The sequence below is a fragment of the Nipponia nippon genome, unplaced genomic scaffold (genome assembly GCF_047370975.1).
Source record: "Nipponia nippon isolate SJK-2023a ecotype South Korea unplaced genomic scaffold, ASM4737097v1 scaffold_1, whole genome shotgun sequence".
Lineage (NCBI taxonomy): Eukaryota > Metazoa > Chordata > Aves > Pelecaniformes > Threskiornithidae > Nipponia > Nipponia nippon.
Window position 1 is genome coordinate 46,855,573 of NW_028262290.1, and position 21,088 is coordinate 46,876,660.

The following is a 21,088-nucleotide window of genomic DNA, read 5'->3' on the forward strand; positions in this document are numbered from 1 at the left end:
CTGAGCAATATTCTCTTTTTATTATTATTTTTTATTTTTTTTTTTTTTATTTTTGGAGTGGCAGCTTATTCTGACCTAACGGGAAGGTTGCTGGGTGGCGCAGCAAAGGGGCTTCTTGGAAAGTATTCTGGGTTGGGTTGTGACGTAGGCTGCCGGGGAAATCTGCCTCTCTCTGCCTCGCTGAAGTCATAAACCTGGGCATTCCCGGGGGCCGGCTTATATTTGCCCCCCTTGTCATCGCCGCCGTCACGGCTGTGAGGAGGCAGAGGTGGGAAATTAACTGTAAGGAATTTACAAATACGAAGACTGAAAGCGAAAGAGAAGCTCTGGACAGAGTCTGTTCCCTCTCCATGGTTTTTATTCACCAAAGCGTTCTAGGTCTGCCTATAGATTCAGGTTATTTGGCAGATTTCTTTTCTACCGTTAGATGACTGATGGCTCATCTCTGACCCCAGAGGGTACTGTAGATACAATTTATAACAAAAATGTTGTCTAAAGCAGAAGCCTCCAATTAGGTTGGTATTTTTTAATCTCTCTTCTGCTTGCTGGAATAATAATTTTGGAAAGCCAGTAGGCACGATCTTTTATTCCTGAGATTATCCTTTTCACTGCAAGTTCAAAACTGTAAGCAAATTCCATATTTTTTAAAATTACATTGACTACGCTACTAAATAAAAAGGCTAAACTTAATTTTACAAGATGGAATTTTAAAATTAAGTGCTGTTCTGGGCCTCCGAAACACCAGACTCAGTGATGATCAGCTTGTCTATTTTCTCTCACCTTTGCTAGGCCATGAGAGCCTGGAGTCCCACCTTGCATCCCCTCTTCTATTTTATTTTCAGGTCAAAATTTCTCTCATTTATTTTTTCCTTCAGAGTTTTTGGTCAGAGGTCGAGCGCCTTGCTGGTCTTACCTTTGTTCATTTGGGGGAATCACACGCTCAGCTATGAATGTCTCTGTATGTCCCTATATATGCATTTGTATTCATATAGAAGTAACTTATCTTTAGACAGCTTAAGCAACCAAGCAGGCATCCTGACAAAATAAGAATGCCTGCTAATAAAATCAAGAAAGGAAAGTTAGCATACCCTATCTGTAAGCAATTCCTGAATATCTGTACATTACTTGAACAATGACATATAAACCCTTATGGAAAAGGTCTTACACGTAGATAAAATTTCCTCCTGCTGGCCAACATAAATCTGTTGTCCAACACAAATGAGAAAAGTTGATCCTCAGCGCTCTTATACAACAGCCAGCTCTCCGAAACAAATGCCACCCCTCTGCTAAACCCATGAATCTGGTGTCACTATCCCATCACAAAAGGCAGAAGCGCATTTAAGCAGACCCGTAGGGTGGCAATGGTTTGTATGAGCTATTGCCAGGGCAGGGGCAGCGCCTGGCAGGTGCTGAAGGCTCTGAAACAACCCATTTTACAGACCAGGGATGCAGCCCCTGGCCTGGAGAAAGCCTGTGGCAAAGCTCCTATTGACTTCAAGAGGCCTAGGATTTCACCCAGCCAGGAATGATAAGTTACAGGGGGAAAGACTGGATTTTCATCAGGCAGTAATTGTTGGTAAGCCCGAAAAGCCCATTCTCTCATTGCTTTAACTCTTACTAATTATTTAAGAGTTTATTAATTTATGACCATTCAGAAACATCCCCACTGTTTTGGTGGATTTTTTCACCTCTCTCGTTGTTATCCCATACATTTGAGCTCGTCCAGTCCGCAGAGAGTGCCACAAACAGTAACAGATCCCCAAACCGTGAATCTCTCCCTCATCCTCTCCCTCTTCTTGTCCATCACCTGATCTCACCATAGGTAAAAGTAATTTCAATTTAATCACTGCTGGCAGCATGAGCGCTCCCTCTGCAGTAACAGGATGGATGAAATTACAAGTTGGGCTCTACAGTCACAAGCTGGTCAAAAATAAGCAAATATTCAACTACTTCGTTAGGAATTATTCTCTCCTTGAAGCTTTAAGATTTGCGGCTCAGCTTTGCTGTCAGCCAGAGAGATTTGCTCCTGATGGTGCTGTAATCCACTGCTGCTGGTAATTAGACATCATTACTGCTGCGTTAAAGGGAAAGAGAGAAGGAGAGAGGACAGGCTGGGGCTAATTAACTACTTGATTCTAATGAAAGAAAGAGAGCCTGATAGCAACTGGGAGGTTGCACCGGAACAGGCGAGATGTACAACACAGACTTAATTGAAGCAGGGGTGTCTTGCAGTCTCACAGTAGCTGAGGCTTGGTCTGCTTTCATATTCTGTGGGCAGTAGCGCACGAGGTATTATCCTGTTTTTCCCTTGCCTGGTTGGTAAGTAGCTCAAAATCACAGGTCTATCTTCAGTACCAAGTTTAAGCATGCCAGCAAGGAGAATGTATAGATGATGGTGTGCTGGCTTAATCTATTTTACGGGTATGGTCTCCTCAAGAGCAACAGGAACAAATCAATTTCTGAATGTTCACATCTCTCTGTGACCTAGGAGATGCACTTTTGGTCACCAGGCAACAACATGCCCTGCAAAACAGCCATTTTAGGTTCAGAGTGGGACAACACACAGTAGGGTATTCCTGTGTGCAACCCAGTGAGTATCTCACTTCTGTGACTTTTCAGATTGCTACTGTTATCGCCCTAGGTTTTCCTTCATTAAGCCCAAGTTGCACTTTATGAAAGCAGTGAAATTAAGCCTAGCCTAGGCACACTGTATAAACGTGTCAGGCCAACAAATATGCCAAATGGCTGACAGTATTGACTTTTAAGGGTTGGTACTCACAATCCATAAGGATGCGTGGAACTAATATTTCTAGTAGGGTATCTTTTCCAACCGTATACATGATTTTTATGGTGGATTTTTTTCTGTGTATTTTCTGCATAGTTCTTTAACTGGAACTATTAATCTATTCGCAACTTGAAAACAAATTTCTTTTCACCACTTTTCCTTCTCTTGTTTGATGTTGTCTGTAGACACAAATATGGCTCCTAAAATCAGTCTCGATTTAAAAATAAGTTACACAATAATGGCCCAAGCTGTATCAGCGGATTCTAAGCAGAACTTTCCTTTAAAAAAGAAGGGCCAAGATGATTGCAGGATACGTTTCAAATATAGAATTTACATGGTATTAGCAAACTGATAGAATATAACCTTAAAGGCCAAGTTCGGATTGCTTTTATGTCATTATTAATTTAGAATGACTCCACTGACTTTAATGAGAGCACAAGCCTAATGTATGAATTTTCCCATGTCTCCTCTTATATTTTCCAATTATAAGCATAGAATGAACTTTCATTCAGAAACCAAATTTTGTTCATTTCAGTTAAATCTTTATATCCTCCAGGAGGATCCAATACCTCTTGGATTGCTGCTAGCGGACCAGTGAGGCACTCTGCAGGTACAGGGCTGTACTACTGAATCTGCTTACGGGATTTAGGGCTTAAAATTATAGGCCAGTCGGTTCTGTGGAACAGGCTGTATCCCAGCCCACCTCTTGTTCTGTGAGTGATGAAGAATAGTAGATGGACGTATGAGTTCATGGTTCGTTTGATTTTATATAAATTACTTTGTTTATGAACAATAGAAGAAACAGATCACAGTACAAATAGCTTATATGTCAAAATACAGTGCTTTAAATTATCTTATGTTTTAAATTGTTCATTATTTTAGGGCATTTTATAGCAATCTGAAAATATGCAGCTTTGCTTCATTGCATTTCTCCCCATTTTTGTAGCCATCAATATCAAAAATGAATAAAAGAGTTTGTCAAATATATAGTGGTAGCTCTGCAGCCTGCTGAACTGCCAACACATAATGGCAGTAAGTACCACAGAAAGGTGATACTGAGGGTGAGCTATAATTTATCCCAAGGTACAATTCTGTGGTAGTTTACAGTCATGTTAAATGCACCTTCCAGGCTCAGAAGCAGTACTCGAGCCCTGCCGTATCCATCCCATTTTAACTGCCCACCACATTTTCCTTAACCCCTGTTCAGGTCTGCAGAGCTTCGTCTCCTCCCATTGCTCGCAGCCTCTGCCCTGCCATTTGCAGACCTCCCAATGGACTCAGTGAGGAGGGATGCTGGTGAATCAGACAGGGAGTGCTGGAAAATGGTCATAGCAGATGGAACAAAACGCGTTTAGTTGGCAACTCTTAATGCAGGCATTCAGCAAAGTGTTCATGAATAAAGAGAATAACTCTGTCCTGAAATTTAAAAACGTTAAAGTGGCCATATGTAATACGCCATCTCCACATGCACGTGTGCGAGAGAGAGGCAAAGGGAGATGAGGATCCGAGATTTCTTGGTAAACAGCGTCGAGCTAGAATTTTCCCAGGAAACATGAGCCACAGAGCGCAAATTTTTAAAGCGGGAGCATTTTAAAGTGCTTCTTCTGTAAAACTAGAAACTGTTGACGTTACTTTAGAAACATTAAATAGGGTGTAGCAATACCATAACAAAACCTACTACTGATACATCCATCCCATGCATATAATGCCACAGGATGACAGATTCGGTGCTATCCCCTGGTAGAGGCCAGGCTCGTAGCTCAAAAGCCCAAATCTTTCCAGTCATCCAAAATAAAATATCCCAGTTTAATTTTCATGCTGCTGTGAACCTTTGCCGAGAAGACTGAGGCGATAGTGAACTTGGTTCCTCAGTGTCTCACCCTCAGCCTCTTGTCAGTGAAGCTTCACTGGATTCAGTCATGGTGCGGCATGGTGGGGACTCCAGCTCAGACACTTCAGCCCTGATTTTCTTCAGAGGTACTGTGTGTTGTTTCTGTGGCTACATAGCTACGTGATCAGTGAGAAATAAGCAGGCATTTGCTAGCAGGTTGGTGCTAAAATGGGCTGATAGGCATCAGTACAGCATCACGGGACTTTTTCAGATCTTTTTATAGAGACAGTTTGTTTCTTTCGCTAACTTTTAGGGTGATCACCATTGCTTGTGTTCAATGCTCTAGACAGAAAGGAGACACAATCCAGAGAGACGACCCACATATATACACAGAAATATATACTCTCTATACTCTGTGTAGAGAGGGCTTATCATGAACACAGGCCCCCATGAGAAGAAGGCTAGTGCTGGACGAATGTAGGAGTTAATGATTCAAATTCCATTTTACACTACAGAAATAAATTAAAATTGGCTGACATTGAACTGTGAGTTTTGGTCTGCTCTTGAAAGGAAGCAACCAGCAGCTCTTGGGTTTGGTCTGAAGGAAGTTATTTGTGTCCTGATCTTCCCCTGTATGCAGGATACACCTGTTGAGAGTTTGCTGGTAAAAGAGGAACAAAACAAGCAGGGCAAATGTTGAAGAGAGATATAAATGAGGTAGATGTGGAGAAAGATCATGAGACAGCGTGGCAGGAAACCCTCTCCGGGAGGATCCCACCAGATTCTGCAGCCTCCCATGTACCACAGAGCATCACAGGAATCTTTTGTTCCTTCTTGGGTAGATTGACCCTGATCAACACAGCCTCCAAAATGAGTAGAGCTTTCTAGGACCTAAAAGATATTTTGATCTTGTATATGTCATTTTAAACCTGCCAGAAGCCTCTCTGACTTTATAAACCTCAGGAGATGCTAGCTGGTGCACGGGAGTTGTTTGCATTGTCCTACAGCAGCAGTGAAAGTAATCCTGTAGCTTTCTTAAATTACCTTTTTGTTCTGTTTAAATAGATGAGCCTCAAAACCTTACACTTCCACTAGCAAGGTATTTTTTAATGGTTTAGAAACATAAAATATCCAGGTAGGCATGGCCAGTATCCAGAAAAGACTTGCTACAAGTGATGGTGTTGAGCATTCTTCCGGATGCAAATGGATTTTCTTAGCGATGATCAACTTTATCGCAGATAGTTGCACGGGCTTCTAACTGCTTATTCAATAACTCTGCAAACTGCAAAACCTGACAGTTACTATGCGCATCCGCAGGGATTAAAGCTAGTTGTTGAAATTGAATTGTAGGGCTTGAACCATTTAGTTGTGTATGTGGATACTCTTCAACTTAAGGGGCAATCTGTAGTGAATGTTTTACTTAATAAATCTGATCTATGTTAGAGTTAACCTCAAGTAAAGACTTTTTTCAGAAATAAATATTCAGCATAGACTTGGAAGGGCAATTTTTATTGAATGACCTACTTGAGCCTAGGATGAAACTCATTCAACCTTTTTCACTTGAGAGCCTGTAATTAAGCTCCTCTGGGACATGAGAGGTTATATATATTATATTGCCAGTAAGATCTGTGTGCCTGGAAGTTTTGTAAATTTTGTTACCCCAAAGTTTTTAATACAACAAGAGATGGATGCGATAACATTTTGAGTGTACTTAAGAAAATTTAGGAGGTGAGACCACTTGCACTTAAATGACTTATGACTCTAACTCACCGTACAGTTTTTAAATGTGTACGTTTTGTGATTGCTCTCTTTGTCTCCTCTGGACTTATGCATACCACTACCAATATTACCAGGTGGATTTTGTAGAAAGCTTTTGTTCAAGGCAGATCCAGAGCTGAAGTAGCTGCCACTAAATCATGCCCTATGGGTAGAGCAGCGTTGCGTTCGCATGTGGGAAATCAAACTTGTGAATGGACTAATGCTCGCTACCCTGAGCTGATAGAAGATGAGTAGCAAGCAAGTAGTTATGCAAGTATTTAGATACAATAAGAGAAGAACAGCTAAGGTACGGCCAGAGGTTTCAGCAGACAGTAAAGGCAAGGAGTGTAAAAAGGTTTCACAGCACTTCTATTTTTCAGCGTGTATCTACCACCTTCTCTGTTGTGGGTGAGAAGGAAATACCTGTCCTGGGTTTACATTTTTCAGGTGATGAAACTGAAGAATGGTCAGAAATAGAGGAATAAAAAAAGATGTGATGGCAAATCAAGGTACTAAATCACAGTGCATCACCAGCACTAATACAAATCCGAGCACACCGAAGAACTTTAGAATGAAGTAACTAAAATATTATTAAAATATATCATTTGCTACTATATACTGCGATGATACTGGAGGATGACCAAAAATGTAGCAGAAAGAGAAAAAAAAAGGTAGTAAAGATAGTTCGTAGAAATGACAGATGAGTGAACCATATTTCAACACCAGAAAAAAAATCAATACGAGAATCATTAAAAATAGAGTTGTTAAGTGTCAATATGAACTATACCTGGTTGGCACAACTAGTTTGGATTTTGTAAGGGTGAATTATGTTCCCCTAACCTGTCATGTTCAGAAGTCTTTTAAATAATTTTCAGGTGAAAATTTGGTTCTGGCTTCCTTCCGAAAAGAAACCAATCTGATACTTCACTAAAGCAGGGTTGGAACTTTGGCTATGATGACAAACTAAAGCTGGTGAAGAGTTGGGAAGCCATAGGAAGCATTCGAGAGCAATATAAATGCAGTCCAATGTGCGTATATACACACATATAAGTATATATGCATACATATATACATGCGAAACTCAGACAAGTGAAGGGGTTTCAACACTGGATGGAAAGGCAAATTAATTAGGTTAAGCAAGTCAAGGAAGAATTGGGAGGGAAAATAGAAATATCATAACAAAGGAAAAAAGAAGAAATCATGGCAGGCAGAATTCCCTACACACCATTGCCAGATAATTTACATTTTATGCCATTGTGACATTAGCTTTTTGAGAAGTCAAATTCTTCCATCACATTTAAAATGTATAGAATTAGTATAACATCTCAAGGGAAATATTTAGGAATAATTTCAAACAAATCAATAAGCGTATCTTCAATAAGCATGGCAGGGATAACAAAAATCGGCATTAGGAAAAGTACAGAGAATAATATTGAAAACTTATTCTTCTCGTTAATTAAATGGTACGTCCTTGCCTTTAATAACATGCTTAGTGTATTTACCTCATCTCTAAAAGGTCATGACAGATGAAAGGTCCAGGGAAGGTAACTAAGCTAATTAAAGAAAAGGGGTACTTATAAGAGAAATAGATTTTAATGGTTATATCACCCAGAAAGATGAACGTTAAGAGAAAATGCACAGTAGAAACCAGGCACGTAAAGAGGTAAAAAGAAGCTGAGAGGAATGGTGTGGTGTAAATACTGATGAACAGCAGAGAGAGAAAAATCACCCTTTTTAATCCTGTTCCATCTTCTACGACTCTTTTGACAACCATCTCAAAAGGTAAATTCAAAGCTAGGCCATTGTTTTATAACCTGTGGTGTTGGGAATGGAAGGTCTGCATTGCAGCCCCTAGAGAAACTCTGACTGATTCAGCCAAAATGTCTTCCAAGGATTTTACAAGAGAATGATAGCTCCGTGGCTCTCGTAAGGGTGTAGTGTGCTCTTTACGTCAGTTCTGCTTTGCTGGCTGGAGCAGAAGTGAGGACGAGGTCATGTTCCTGCTCTTCCTTCTCTGTTCCCCTGGGAGCGCGGGCATTGGTGATGGCGCTTACCTGCTGCCTTGCTGTTACCTGGTGTCTTGCAGCATCTCCCCAGGTGTCTTCCCGTGGAGCATCCATCAGGGTTAGTCACGTTCCAGCCCATACAGTCAATGCAAGGAAGGACTTGCAGAGCGTGGTGAAATCCCAGCATCTTCCCTTCCCCTTTGTACTGTATTGCTGGTGGTCTCAGCCGTCGTACTCGTTTCAATTAATAGATTATTAAGTTTTAGGTATGTGTTTTTAGGTTGGCTGACGCTAGCAGAGGAAAATATTTCGGTCATTATTGCACAATGCACCTGGATGCACTGTATTTTGTTTAGAGATTTATTTGTTTATGTACTAATTACTGAGCTCTGAAACATGTTTTGCAGACTTCCTTGGAGACTGGGACTAGACGGTTCGTTGGTCAGTTTGACTGTAGCGGTTTCTGTGGCTCGTTGCTGTAGTGGTATTACTGCTCTGGAGGAAGGAAGGAGACCATTGCGTTTCTGAGCTCCAGCACTATCCTACGTGGACCAGTGCATTAGATTACAGTGATTTACACAGAAAGTTTGCGATGAACCACCTCTGTTTTCCAATTTACTCCACTTGCGATGAGATGTAATGTGCTGTTTTTACCTCCACATTTTTGCCTACTTGTGCTAGGATTTTTTCTTCCGATGCTTGTTGCAGCTATTACCAAACTCTTACTATGGTGGGAAGAAAAGAAAAAAAGAGTGGAATTATTAGAGAATTAATTGCAAATATGAGAGGAAATTAGCTCATTCAAATGATGACAATTTCTGGAAGACTTTGCTTTTGACTAGTCTGACTAGCAAGTGTGGCATAGATCTAGACGATTTGTCCCATTGCATTTCTCAAGAAACAGCAGTGGAAAACAATAATGAATGTAACTCGTTCTTTTCTCCCTTAATCTAGACATAGTCATAATTTTTTTATGACATCTTTTGATAAGCTTTATCTTTTTATATTCTGAGAGTTCAGCAAAGCCCCATGGCCATGGTTGCCAGAATACTGAAGTATTTCATTTGTAGTGAGCAAACAGCTCAGCTTGCTTTTAATGAGTGCTGTATTCCAATTTCAGGCATCCGTCTAAAACCTGTAGTTCAGACAGACCACATCTATTTACCCCTTTTTGTCTCTATTTGGGCTTATCCAACAAAGCGATGGGATAATAAGTTCTCTATCGATGCAGCGGCAAAACCCAGAACTTCTCAAAAAGACATATATTGTAAACGCACTGGACTTTGACCCTGCTTTTTTAGAAAACCTACACAAATCCTTGGCTTTGTTTTACCAGTGCACAAGGCCTGGTTATCATTGTTTTGGTGTAACTGAGAGCTGAATTGGGCATATGGTGAGCTTCCAAGGAGTTAAAGTTGCACTGAAGCAAATAATAAAGCAATATAAATAAAGCTAGGTCTAGAGCTGAATAAAGCTGGTTAAAATAAAACTACTTTCTTTTTTAACTGCCCTTTTGCATAGCAAATTCTAATATTATTCTCTTCAAATCAGCCCAATTTGGGCAAGATACATTGGACTTTGAGGAAACTGTGGAACTGAAAAGATTGTTTTACCTATATTCCTACTTGAACCCCCACATTTTCAATTTGAACCAAAAGGACTATTTTCAAAAACTGAGTAGGAAGAAGCATTCTTAAATAGGTGAAAGCAGGTCAAATTTTATTAATAAGTAGGAAAATTTAATTAATAGGCTTCTAATAAACTATGTCTTTTCTGCTACTTAGCGCTGCACTGTAATGAATTTATAGGTGATTGCCAGATTTATTTTTTTTTTTTTTTAATTCTTAATAAATGTAAAGTCAGGAAAATTTTCACATGCTCAGATTTCAAAAAATGTAACAAATGTGCATTATCATTCTTGCTGTAATTTGAAAGCAAGCAAATAAAGTACAACATAGATAGTTCTCTGAAAGTATTTTAAAGTGAACTGTTAATTTACCTAATAGATCCAAAGAGTGAACTAGCAGACCTACAAAAGAGCTGAAAAACTGTAGCTGTAGGAAGCTGGAAGGAGTCAAGCTGGTGAAACCTGTGAGGCTTTGAAGGACCAGTTCTCTTATCCTAATTTGCGCTGGATGAAATCCCCTCCTGGGATAGGATCAGCAGAAGGTCTGTGAATCATTTTTTTGGCACAAAGATTACGCCCCTGTTTTGAAGCCATAACGTAGTCCCTTGGGTGATGCTTAGGCTCTATAATGGCCAGTGCCCAGGGGAGGGGTCCACCCACAAAGCATCCGCCACGTGCAGGCAATACCCCGATCAGTTGGTATCGGTTGACTGGGTGGCAATGACTGGGTTCTCAATAGGATATGTTCAGATAAAATTCTTCTGTTTGTAAAGAATAATTTACCTGTAACTGCTATCCAGTTTTGCCACAGTATATTCCAATGTGCTAGACCAGTGCTTAGTAAGTGCACAGACATGTTTATAAAATGTGAAAGAATATCTAGAAAGGTTTAATTACAGCAAGGCCGAATTCTGCTGTAAAATAATACTAGGAGCGCCCTGCTCCCACCTCTTTGGTTATAATCTTCTGCAATGCCAGAGTTGCACTCATTGCAATGCACTGTACAGACAGCTCTCCGTTGTAGAAATCCCCATATTCTGATTGTTTAGGGAGGGAAAAACCAAACTGGAGAACAAGCTTGATCTTAGGCCTTTAAACTCTCCATATATTTAAGTCGATTAAAAGTGCATCTCTCATCCTTTCTCCTTCCCAACTAAACATACACAACACATAACACTTACCCTCAATTACACTGCTGAGGTTGGTTGGTTGCTTGTTTTTAAGTATTCTCCTTTTTCTATGGATATTGCATTAGGACATCTGCTATGGGGAGAATTCAGATCTCTTTCCCTTTTCCCTGTCCCTTGGAGCTGTATTTGCATTAGAGAAGTCCTACTTCTGGTAAGAGTGGAAAAAAAGTGAGATGAGAGAAGAAATGGAGTAAAGTGTTAAAGCCAATCAAGTATAAACAAACTTTGGCCTAATAGCTCCCTGTGAGCTCATCCTAAAGCAAGAAAGTCAGCTTTGGGAGAGGTGGAGGCTGGGGAAAGTAAAATAAGCCCAGAAAACACGTATCACACATTTAATAATAATAACAATAACAATAATAACAATAACAACAACAACAACAACAACAATAATAATAATAATAATAATAATAATAATAATAATAATAATAATAATAATAATGAAGTAAACCAAGTAAAAGAAGGCTGATGCTTCCTGTTAATTTGGTAATAAAACTACTATTGATCTTCAAAACTAGTATTTAAGCAGCTAAGCATGCCTGTTGGCCACCTGTAAGTACAGAAGAACCTTAAGATAGTAACTACCTAACAATTAAAACCGTCTGGAAAATGTAGGGAAGATAAAACATGATTGGGGAGGGGGAGGCATTTTTCATGGAAATCTGATTTCAGCAAAATTTTGAACAAATTCTATGTCTATTCCCCAGCATTTATTTCAAATTGGAGTTTATTAGTCAACATTGAATTTAATGAGTATCACAGCATGATATAGCAGAAAGTAGCTAAGCAGAATGTTGCTAGACGCTAAAAAGGTTGTCGTTATACAAACAGGCAAATAATTAATATAGATACACCTCGCAATTTGAATTTGAATGTGTTCGCCACTGTGTCATAGCCTCAATATCTATTTGATGTCCGCAGCGCGATGCGTTTTCTTCGATCCTTGCCATTTGTCTTTGCTGCTGCAGATTATTATTTACTAATAGGCAGAGAACCATTTTTTTCCTTGTGTTGCCTCGAGGCCTGCTGTTTCTCATTTTGAATTCCAATCCAACGGCAGGTGCCAAGATTCAAATGTATATTATCTATGGGCAGTAGGATCAGCCCGTTTGTGTACCATCCGTTGAACTGAACCACTCACTGTGCTGGCTGCATTTTAATATTTTTAATCTTTCTTTGGAAGGCACGCTATTTTGGTGAGCAACCAAATGCTGTCTAAGCTGCACACAAGAGGAGATCTACAAATGGGTTTCTAAATGTAGGCTTCTGTAAAATTAAAACAAAAAAACAAACCACAACCCCAAAAAACTTAAAAACATGAAACTGGAGAATCTATTAGGTCCAATCCACCCACAACCATCTGGAGCAATAAGTTATCTATCTTATTTATCTAAACAAAACTTTTGACACGACATGAGCAGAAATGAGGTGAGTTGAGCTGAAATAATTTGTACATTAATCTTTTAAAACGGCCAAGGCCAAGAAGGCCGATTTTAAGAATTGCTGAATGACATTACCATAATAATGTGAAATAGACCATTTTAAAGGCAAAAAACTGCTCCCACTAAAGTCAATAGCAAAATCCCACTGACTACAATAGTAGTGGGATTGGTCTGCTAAGTAGCAAACCATGCTTTAAAAAAATCAATACTTCAATTTTACAAGGTAATATGGATAGCAGTGTAGTTGCCTATTATCAAACCCCATAGCCTGTGGATTTTATCTCTCTAATAATACCGAGGTTCAGCACCTCTCTTATGAATCATTGAGAGGAAAGACATAAGCCATTTCAAAGCATTTCCCCTGCCCCTAGCCGAGAAAGCTCTCCAGAGGCAGGACGCGCTGCACCGAGCGTGCCTCCATCAGCGCCGCGCAGCAAGGATTACTCCGAAATGAATGACCGCCTCCCTCGGAAAAAAAAAATAGCATCCATCGCCGTGGATCTCGCTGGAGCGTTTGATGCCCAGAACTTCAATTCCAACTCTTAATACGTGTCAACAATACGCAAAAATGCCCCGAAATGGCTCAGGTTTTCATCTCAAACCACACCACAAAAAATACCGGTGACATTTATTTTTATTTTGCATTTTCCTCTTATGCGTTGTAGCGTTGCGATTCAAAATAGAGCTACATCCCATAGAGTCCTCTTTACACAAAGGATATACGTAGATTTTAACAGAAATAGAGACAGGGTTTGGGGAAGGGGCTGGATTTTTCCTCACCGGAGCACTAGAGCAGCCAGACCACTCTCTGTTTTCATTCCCTGGAGCTCAAACCATCCCTTGCAATACAGAGGGTTTTCTGGGTCCCTCCGCTCCGGGGCACGCCGTACCCCAACAATCTGTGTGTGGTGGGAGCTGAAGCGGTGAGAAGCCGCTGTGAGCCCCCCGACCCCCCCCGGGCCGGCGGTGCGGGGAGGCGCCGGGCCGGGCCGGGCCGGGCCGGGCGCTGGCGGGCGGCGCGGTGACCGTGACTCCCTCGGACATAATGAGCACAGCGGTTCGGCAGCCGGCAGGCATTTTCGTCACCCCTCCCCCTGCAGCCATATGGAGCCGTAAACAACCGCCGCGGCCTGCGGGGTTGGGGTTTTGTTGTTGTTGTTGTTGTTGTTGTTCCCCCCCCGCCGCCCCCGCGCCGCACAGGCCGCGGGTGTCTCCCGCGGGTGCCCGGGCGGGAGCTCCGCTGCGCCTCGCCCCGGCCGCGCCTTGGCGGGGACGCCGGCGGCGGAGGGGCCATCTGCCGGGGCCGCGCCGCGGGGGCCGCCTCCCGGGAGGCTGCCCGGGCCGCCACGCCAGCTGGGCGCGGGGACTGCCCCGAGGGGCGAGGAGGGCGCCGGGGCGAGGGCCGCGACGCCGCTCCCCGCCCCGCCCCAGCCCGGTGCCGGCTCCGCCGGCGCTGCGGCTCCATTAATTGATTCAGGGCCTGGGCTGGCATTGAGGGCACGGGGGAGGGGGAGCGGGGAGAGGGTGCGGCTGTGCCGCCATCGCCTCCCCCGGCCTGTTCCTATGGTAACAGTGAAATACCTCCGGGACAGGCACACGCACCCGCTCCGCACTCCCACTCGCGGCGGGGGGGGGCCCGCCCGGGCACGGCCACCGCGCCCTCGGCACAGCTCCCCCCCGCCGCGCCGCGCCGTTCCCATGGCGACGGGCTGCGGCAGCACCTGTGCGGCCGCCGGCGCTCAGGCGGCGCAGAGCGGCTCCCGCCAGGCCATCGCCCCCTCGCCTGCCGCCTTCCCCCCGCGCCCCGCTCCCCGCCGCAGCCCGGCCTGGCTCCCGCGGGGGCCGGCTGCGAGGCTGTGCCAGGCCTCCAGAGAAAGGGCTGCGGTCGGTAGGGGCGGGGGGGGATCCGCGCCGGCCCGCGGCCGCCATCCCAGGGGCCGCCGGGCCCCGGCCTGCGGCCCCGCGCAGCCGCTAGCCAGCACTCGCGCCGTTAGGCGTGCGTGCAGGTAATAACGTGAGGTAAAACAGGCGCTCCGGTGTGTTTTCAGTGCAGCAAATGCCCTGTGCCAGCCCCGTGCGTTGGGTACTGCTGGCACTGGTAGCACCCAGAGTAATGCTGGTGCTGGAGATAGGCGAGTGATACCCTCCTCTGTCCGGAGCGGCTGTGTGGGCGGCCGTGGGTGGATTTCTATGCTAGCCTGCCCCGTTCCCAGCACCGGATGGGTGCTGGTGTGCCCGTGTGGCAATACGGATGGTACCAATTTCGACAGAGTGGTCCCAGATGCCCGCAGCAGGCTTGCGCTATGGCCGTCTAGCCTGTGGGCATCACAGGCCTCCGGGAACTAGGGGTTTGACTCGGGGAAGCCCTTGTCTTTGGAAACAAGCCCCAAGTCTCTTAAGTAAATTCACCATACCGTGACACGGTGCCACATGAGACCCTGCTGTCAGATGTAGGGCTGCCCAACGGCACAGCAGCCACAAACACTTGGTGTAAACAGGGACATGTCGTGGTTGGCATGACGTGAGGTGCAGGGAATGGAAATACAAGCTTGCGCCCCTGTCACTGCTGGTGTTCACCTTTGCTTTCTGCTTTTGCCAGAACCCAGTGCTTGAGACACCTCTTACTTACCAGCCCTGGCTGTCTCTTACCGTATGTAAGTAGCTATATGCTATGCAGCATAGTATATAGTTCTAGCTATCCCTGAAAAGTAGTGTTGCTCAACTTTTGGCCCTCAAGGTGCGAAACTGGCTATTACAGGCAATAAAAACATTTGCATATAGTTATGATGTGAAAATGCGGTATTGAGTCCCTGATGTGCAAATATTAATCTGATATATTTTGAAGCCAGGTCTGTCCCTCTGAAGAAGACTTGTGAGTCCCCTCCTCCATATAGCTCAATGGGGCAGCCCAGGAATTGGGAAGAGGGGGTGGATAGGAGAAATGTCATTAGCCCCACATACTAGGTTTCTCTTTTATCATTAGCCCCATGCACAAGGTTTCTCTTTTAGCCATAATATGAGAAAACTATTTTTTATCAGCTTCGCTAAATGCTGGATTGCGTGTCATGGAATACAGCTGGAGGACTCCCATGGTCCGTAATGAACCATAGCTGAGACCTAAAAAGACAGTAAAATACCTGACCAATAATAACATCACCCATGAAAATAAAAATTGAATTCCTTTGTGAAAAACTAACCACAAAACTGCATCTGTATCCTAAAGATGTTAATGTAAAAAAGAGCAAGAAGCTTTCTCTTTCTTTGTAGATGTTAAAATAGCTTAAAAATGGAGTGTTATCAACTGTTACAATTTCATTGTGAGTCCCATGGTGTTTGTCATTTTTTCTTGAAAAATCCCATCTCCAGGCAAATGCTTGTGAAAATGCTACTTTTGTGGTAAAAAAAAAGTCAGACAAAAATCATTTAGTAATCCCCATAGCTGTATAGAAGAGATTGTCAGTCTTAGCAACAACTCCCTGTCAATTCTCAAAATCTCTCAAGGGCCATGGGTATTTCATTATCAGCCTTTTGACTGATGAGCGTATAAAATGCTAGTGGTTAGCGTGGTTCTAGAGACCAATACTGTTGATTTAGAAACCAGGAATGGTCTTGCAAGCAGCTGTTAGAGAACTTTCACTTTAAACTCTGCAGATGTCCCAGGTGGACCGTGTAGACTTAGAAACCAGGAAACAAAACAAGTGTGTTTTTTCCTAAATCATAAGATTTTTAAGACCAATTTAATGGTTTTCCATTTTGTTAATTCAAATATCAGTTAAATAATTATTCTTAAAACAAAGGCCATAAATACAAAAGATGAGAAAATGAAGGATAAAATTTCAGCAGAATCCTTTCAACATAATGCCTAGTAAGCTCTTTGAAAAAATTTCAGAAGGTGCTCAAAATAACAAAACCAGACTAAAATTTAATTACAGAGATAGGAACACTGAATACATCTGAAATTATGTAAAGCTCAGCTTCATAATAAGGGAGTCTAGAAGCTTCAGTTTCTGAAGTTTACAAATCAGATTGTAAAAACTTAATATGAAAAAAATTGCATGAGTATGCTGCACCATAAAGCAAGCTCTGGAGAAGGACAGCAATCTAGTAAATGGCTTGCTGAAGACCGTATTTCCCAGGTGCCATCTCACCACAACCAGGAGACATTCCTTCTGGTGCAACACAGGACCACAGGAGGATCAAATGTGAAAGCAACATCAATGCCGTTATTTCTTGGCCTCATAATTCGAAGAGGTTGACTTCTGTAGGACCAAAAATGCAAAATATATTGCTACAATAACTACAGCATCAATAACTTGCAAGAATCGATTCAGAGAATTTATATGGCTTGAGTTATACATAGCATCAGTTGAGCTGATCATAGTGGTTCCTTCCAAACCGTCATAATCATCACCACCATCAAAAGAAGCGTGGCCAGCAGGTCGAGGGAGGTGATTCTGCCCCTCTGTTCTGCTCTCGTGAGACCCCACCTGGAGTACTGCATCCAGCTCGGGGGTCCTCAGCACAGGAAAGACATGGACCTGTTGGAGCGGGTCCAGAGGAGGGCCACAAAAATGATCAGAGGGATGGAACATCTCTCCTGGGAGGAAAGGCTGAAAGAGTTGGGGTAATTTAGCCTGGAGAAGAGAGGGCTGCAGGGAGACCTTATTGCAGCCTTTCAATATATAAAGGGAGCTTATAAGAAAGATGGAGAGAGACTTTTTACTAAGGCATGTAGTAACAGGACAAGGGGCAATGGTTTTAAGCTGAAAGAGGGTAGATTTAGACTGGACATAAGGAAGACAGTTTCTGCAATGAGGGTGGTGCAACTCTGGCACAGCTTGCCCAGAGAAGTTGTGGATGCCCCATCATTGGAAGTGTTCAAGGTCAGGTTGGACGGGGCTTTGAGCAACCTGATGTAGTGAAGGATGTCCCTGCCCATGGCAGGGGGGTCAGACTAGATGGGCTTTAAAGGTCCTTTCCAACCCAAACCACTCTGCCGTTCTATGATTCTGTGATTCTCTCTCTGTAACTCATGATACCCAATATAACTGATGTCTGGGAGGGATGAATGCAGACAATAGGATGCTAGACTGGATGCTGTCATCTTAATAGATGTCTTTATTTCAGTGAATACGCAGAGCTGAAACAGATACAGTGAATGGAGAAGGAATGTCTGTAACCTACAGGCGGAAACAAGGAGACCAAAAAACAAAAGACCCCCCCCAAAAAAGGAGCAGTTGTGCAGAAAATCTAATAGGAGAAAGTGAAATGGAGCAACCCTTTTTGCCGCAACATCCAAAATCTGAGGAAGTTTCAGATGGATTTTTTTGGGTATCATCAGAAATCATGAAATGTGCTTGTCAAAAAGCCTGAAGAAAAAGTATTCCTAACCCCTGGAGAAGGAGAGTGCAATGGTGGTGTTGTGTTGTGAAGTACCCTCAGATGGCAGGTTACTGTTAAAAATGACTGAGCAAGATGGGAAATGGGCTGTACTGGTGAACAGATAGATGGGATAAAACCCCAGATACAGAATGAAACCCCATCCTAAATGCATTGTACCAGCTGGTGACAGCTACCTCAATGGTCTGTTCATTTTTCTTAGGCAATGCTTAGCCAGCTTGCCATGCCAGTAAAATATTATTGAGTCAAATTGAATTTAATTTCACACACACCCATACATAAAAACCAAACACACATATTTACCAGACATGCAGCTGTGCCTGATGTCTCCCCAGAAAGCAAGTTCCAGGATACATGCAGAATACCCCCAATGAAAAGTTATGCTACAAATTATTTGATTTGATGGGAAATTACTGTGTCATTTCCTTTTAAAGACTGTAGCACTCAAAATATAGCACTGTAATAGGCTGTTTGCACAGAACAGAACAGGGCTTGCCTGCGTGGTCTTTTTAACATCGTCTTGGTGATCCATGCTGATTTGGCAGTTGTAGATGTAGGATTTTGAATTTAGAGTTTTCCTAGTGAGGGAGAACTGGCCTTATATGTGGTTTGGGTAGCAGGTGTGATTCATCAATAAAGTAATAGCATATTTCTCTTAGAGCAGACAGGGCTTAAATGATGTAAAGTACATACTCAGTCCACATAGCTGACTCCATCTGTTGGTGCAAGTGCTGTACAGCCTTTTAGGTTATTTGGAGATAGTGGTTGCTACAAAGTGCAAGCAAATGAGTGGGTGCAATGTATTTATAGAGAGAGAGATGTGATACAAGAATTCCTACTACACCGGCATCCTCGATTTTACTAAATGTTTCACGATACATGTGATCTCCTTCTGCAGTGTGTCTTGGGAAATGTAGTCCAGGAAGAATCAAGCCTGATGTAAGGAAGAGAGGAAGGTTTGAAAAAAGCAAATCGCACCTTCCTGTAGGCACAGCAGCATCTCAGAAGATGCAGCTTAATGTTGAATTGGTGCAGAAAGAAACAAAATACTGCATTTGCAAATTCAGTCCTTGTTAATGTTTCGTTCAGCAGGATAAAAATGTTGTCGTTCATGTTGTCAGCAAGATGAAAAGAGATGTTGACTCTCCCTGTAACATAGCTTTGAAGTTTTATACCCTTAGCCATCTCTAACGTTTATGTGAAACTGTGATCTCTGTATCTCTATCAGCTTTGCTCAGGAACTAAAACTGATGATGGTGTGTCCCTAGTCCTTTGCAGGCAGGGCATCATTTTAGAGAGAATAGGACCATTTGGGAGGTAAAGCCATAGTTTATTAAAATCAATGAGAGTCTTTAATTATGTTATTATTTGTGAAGAAAGAATTTGCTGGACCCCTTGCAAGGGAAGCTGTTTTTGGCAGGAGCAGAGCAGGAATTGGGAGCTATGCTGGAAACAAGGCAGTGATCTGGCAAAGCCTTGGAGAGGTGATCATCTGTTTCTCGCTGCCACTGAGAGGCCCTTGCTAACTCTTTCTCAGCAGATAGGATCTAGTGTGGCAGAGAAACGCTGTTCCCGAAATGAGTCCTAGAGAGTGTTAGTATCGTGTCTGTCTTCCAAGTGAACATAACTAAGGAACAGCAGCACAGCAGCCTGCAAACCTTTTGTAGCAGGTGGTTGGCATGGGCTCAGCCAAAGATTCTGTGTTTACCTCTGCTAGTCTGTAAAATAGTCTCTCAGAGGCAGTGGTGAAAGCTACCTCAGAAGAGTCATTTAAGACAAGACAGAAGAAAGTACATCGCAAGCAACAGAAGACAGTCCCTTTTCTGTCAGGGGATGAGCTAAGTGACCATTCGATTTTTCTTTCATCTGTAATGTCCCTGATTTTGTGTAGTACTATTCGTCTCAAGAGATCCCATAGCACATTGCAAGCTAAACTGTGAATTACAACCGGCTCTGGGTTGGATGGCCGTATCCATCAGTCAAACTGTACACAGCATGTGTACGTAATGAGAGGAAGAGAAACATTATTGCCATTATTATTACTGAAGGCATCCGAGTACTGCGTCCCATTATCGTAATACAGCCAGTATACACAGAGGAGCGAGAAAATGGGCAAGTCACTTAATATTGGTGAATTACGGTTTTGCTACAGTTTGAATGCACTAGTTTAAACTAAGATATTAGGAGTCAGAGCACCAAATTCTGGTGAACCTGATGAATAACATAGTCATTTTACTGTATTTAATACATAATTGAATTCTAATGCTATGTTTCAACCTTTTTTCCTGTTCTGGTAAACAGCTGAGAAATTTAAAACTTTATTCCTTTTATATAAAGAAACAAAGTGCAACTAAGGATACATACTCAAAGAAAAAAATGTTAATGTAGTGCTTGGTTCATGTTTTGAGCATAGAATTGTACTAATAATTATGAAGATTCATATAGTTTGCATATTAACTGTTGTAGATATGAAAGAATAATCATGAACTTTCATTATACAGAGCAGACTATTTCGTCTGCATCTTTTCTTTCATCAACTGTGCTTTATGTATACTAATATTAGCATGGGAAGCAATGCTGTGTGGTAGTAGATTCATGGGCATGCCTAGATTAAGGCAGAGACTTGCAAACATCTGATTAATAGGGAGTCTAACTTGCAAATACTCTGATTTCCTGTCTTCTAGGATTAGATGTTGGGTAACTCTGGTTACCTGCTTATTCAAAACATGTATTTTTGCAGTACTCTTGATGAAACAGTATATTTTCCTTCATTATTTGACTGGGTTTTTAAAATTCTGTTAAAAAAAGAAAAGGGATGGTGGACAGCATCATTAGCGATCAGAACTGGAGCGTACCTCTTACCTTCACTAAAAAATTAAGAAACTGATATTTATAAAAATTAAGAAGCCAAATTTTCCTGCTAAAACAGCATTTGCAAAGTCAGTGTTGTAATTTGTAATTACCATTGCTTTGAACTGTTTGCTGTTTAAGGCACGCTCCAGATTTGATGCAGGAATGTTCTGAGTAAAATTTGTGTAACTGAAGATCTAAC

General features: G+C 42.5%; 1 protein-coding gene and 1 pseudogene across 3 annotated transcripts in view; one reads left to right on the plus strand and one right to left on the minus strand.

Annotated features, from left to right (window-relative positions):
- NOL4 (nucleolar protein 4) overlaps positions 1-21,088 on the plus strand; it is a 204,584-nt gene that overhangs the window by 1,413 nt on the left and 182,083 nt on the right. The window lies entirely within an intron of this gene.
- On the minus strand, positions 66-14,336 carry LOC148057362 (uncharacterized; annotated as a pseudogene).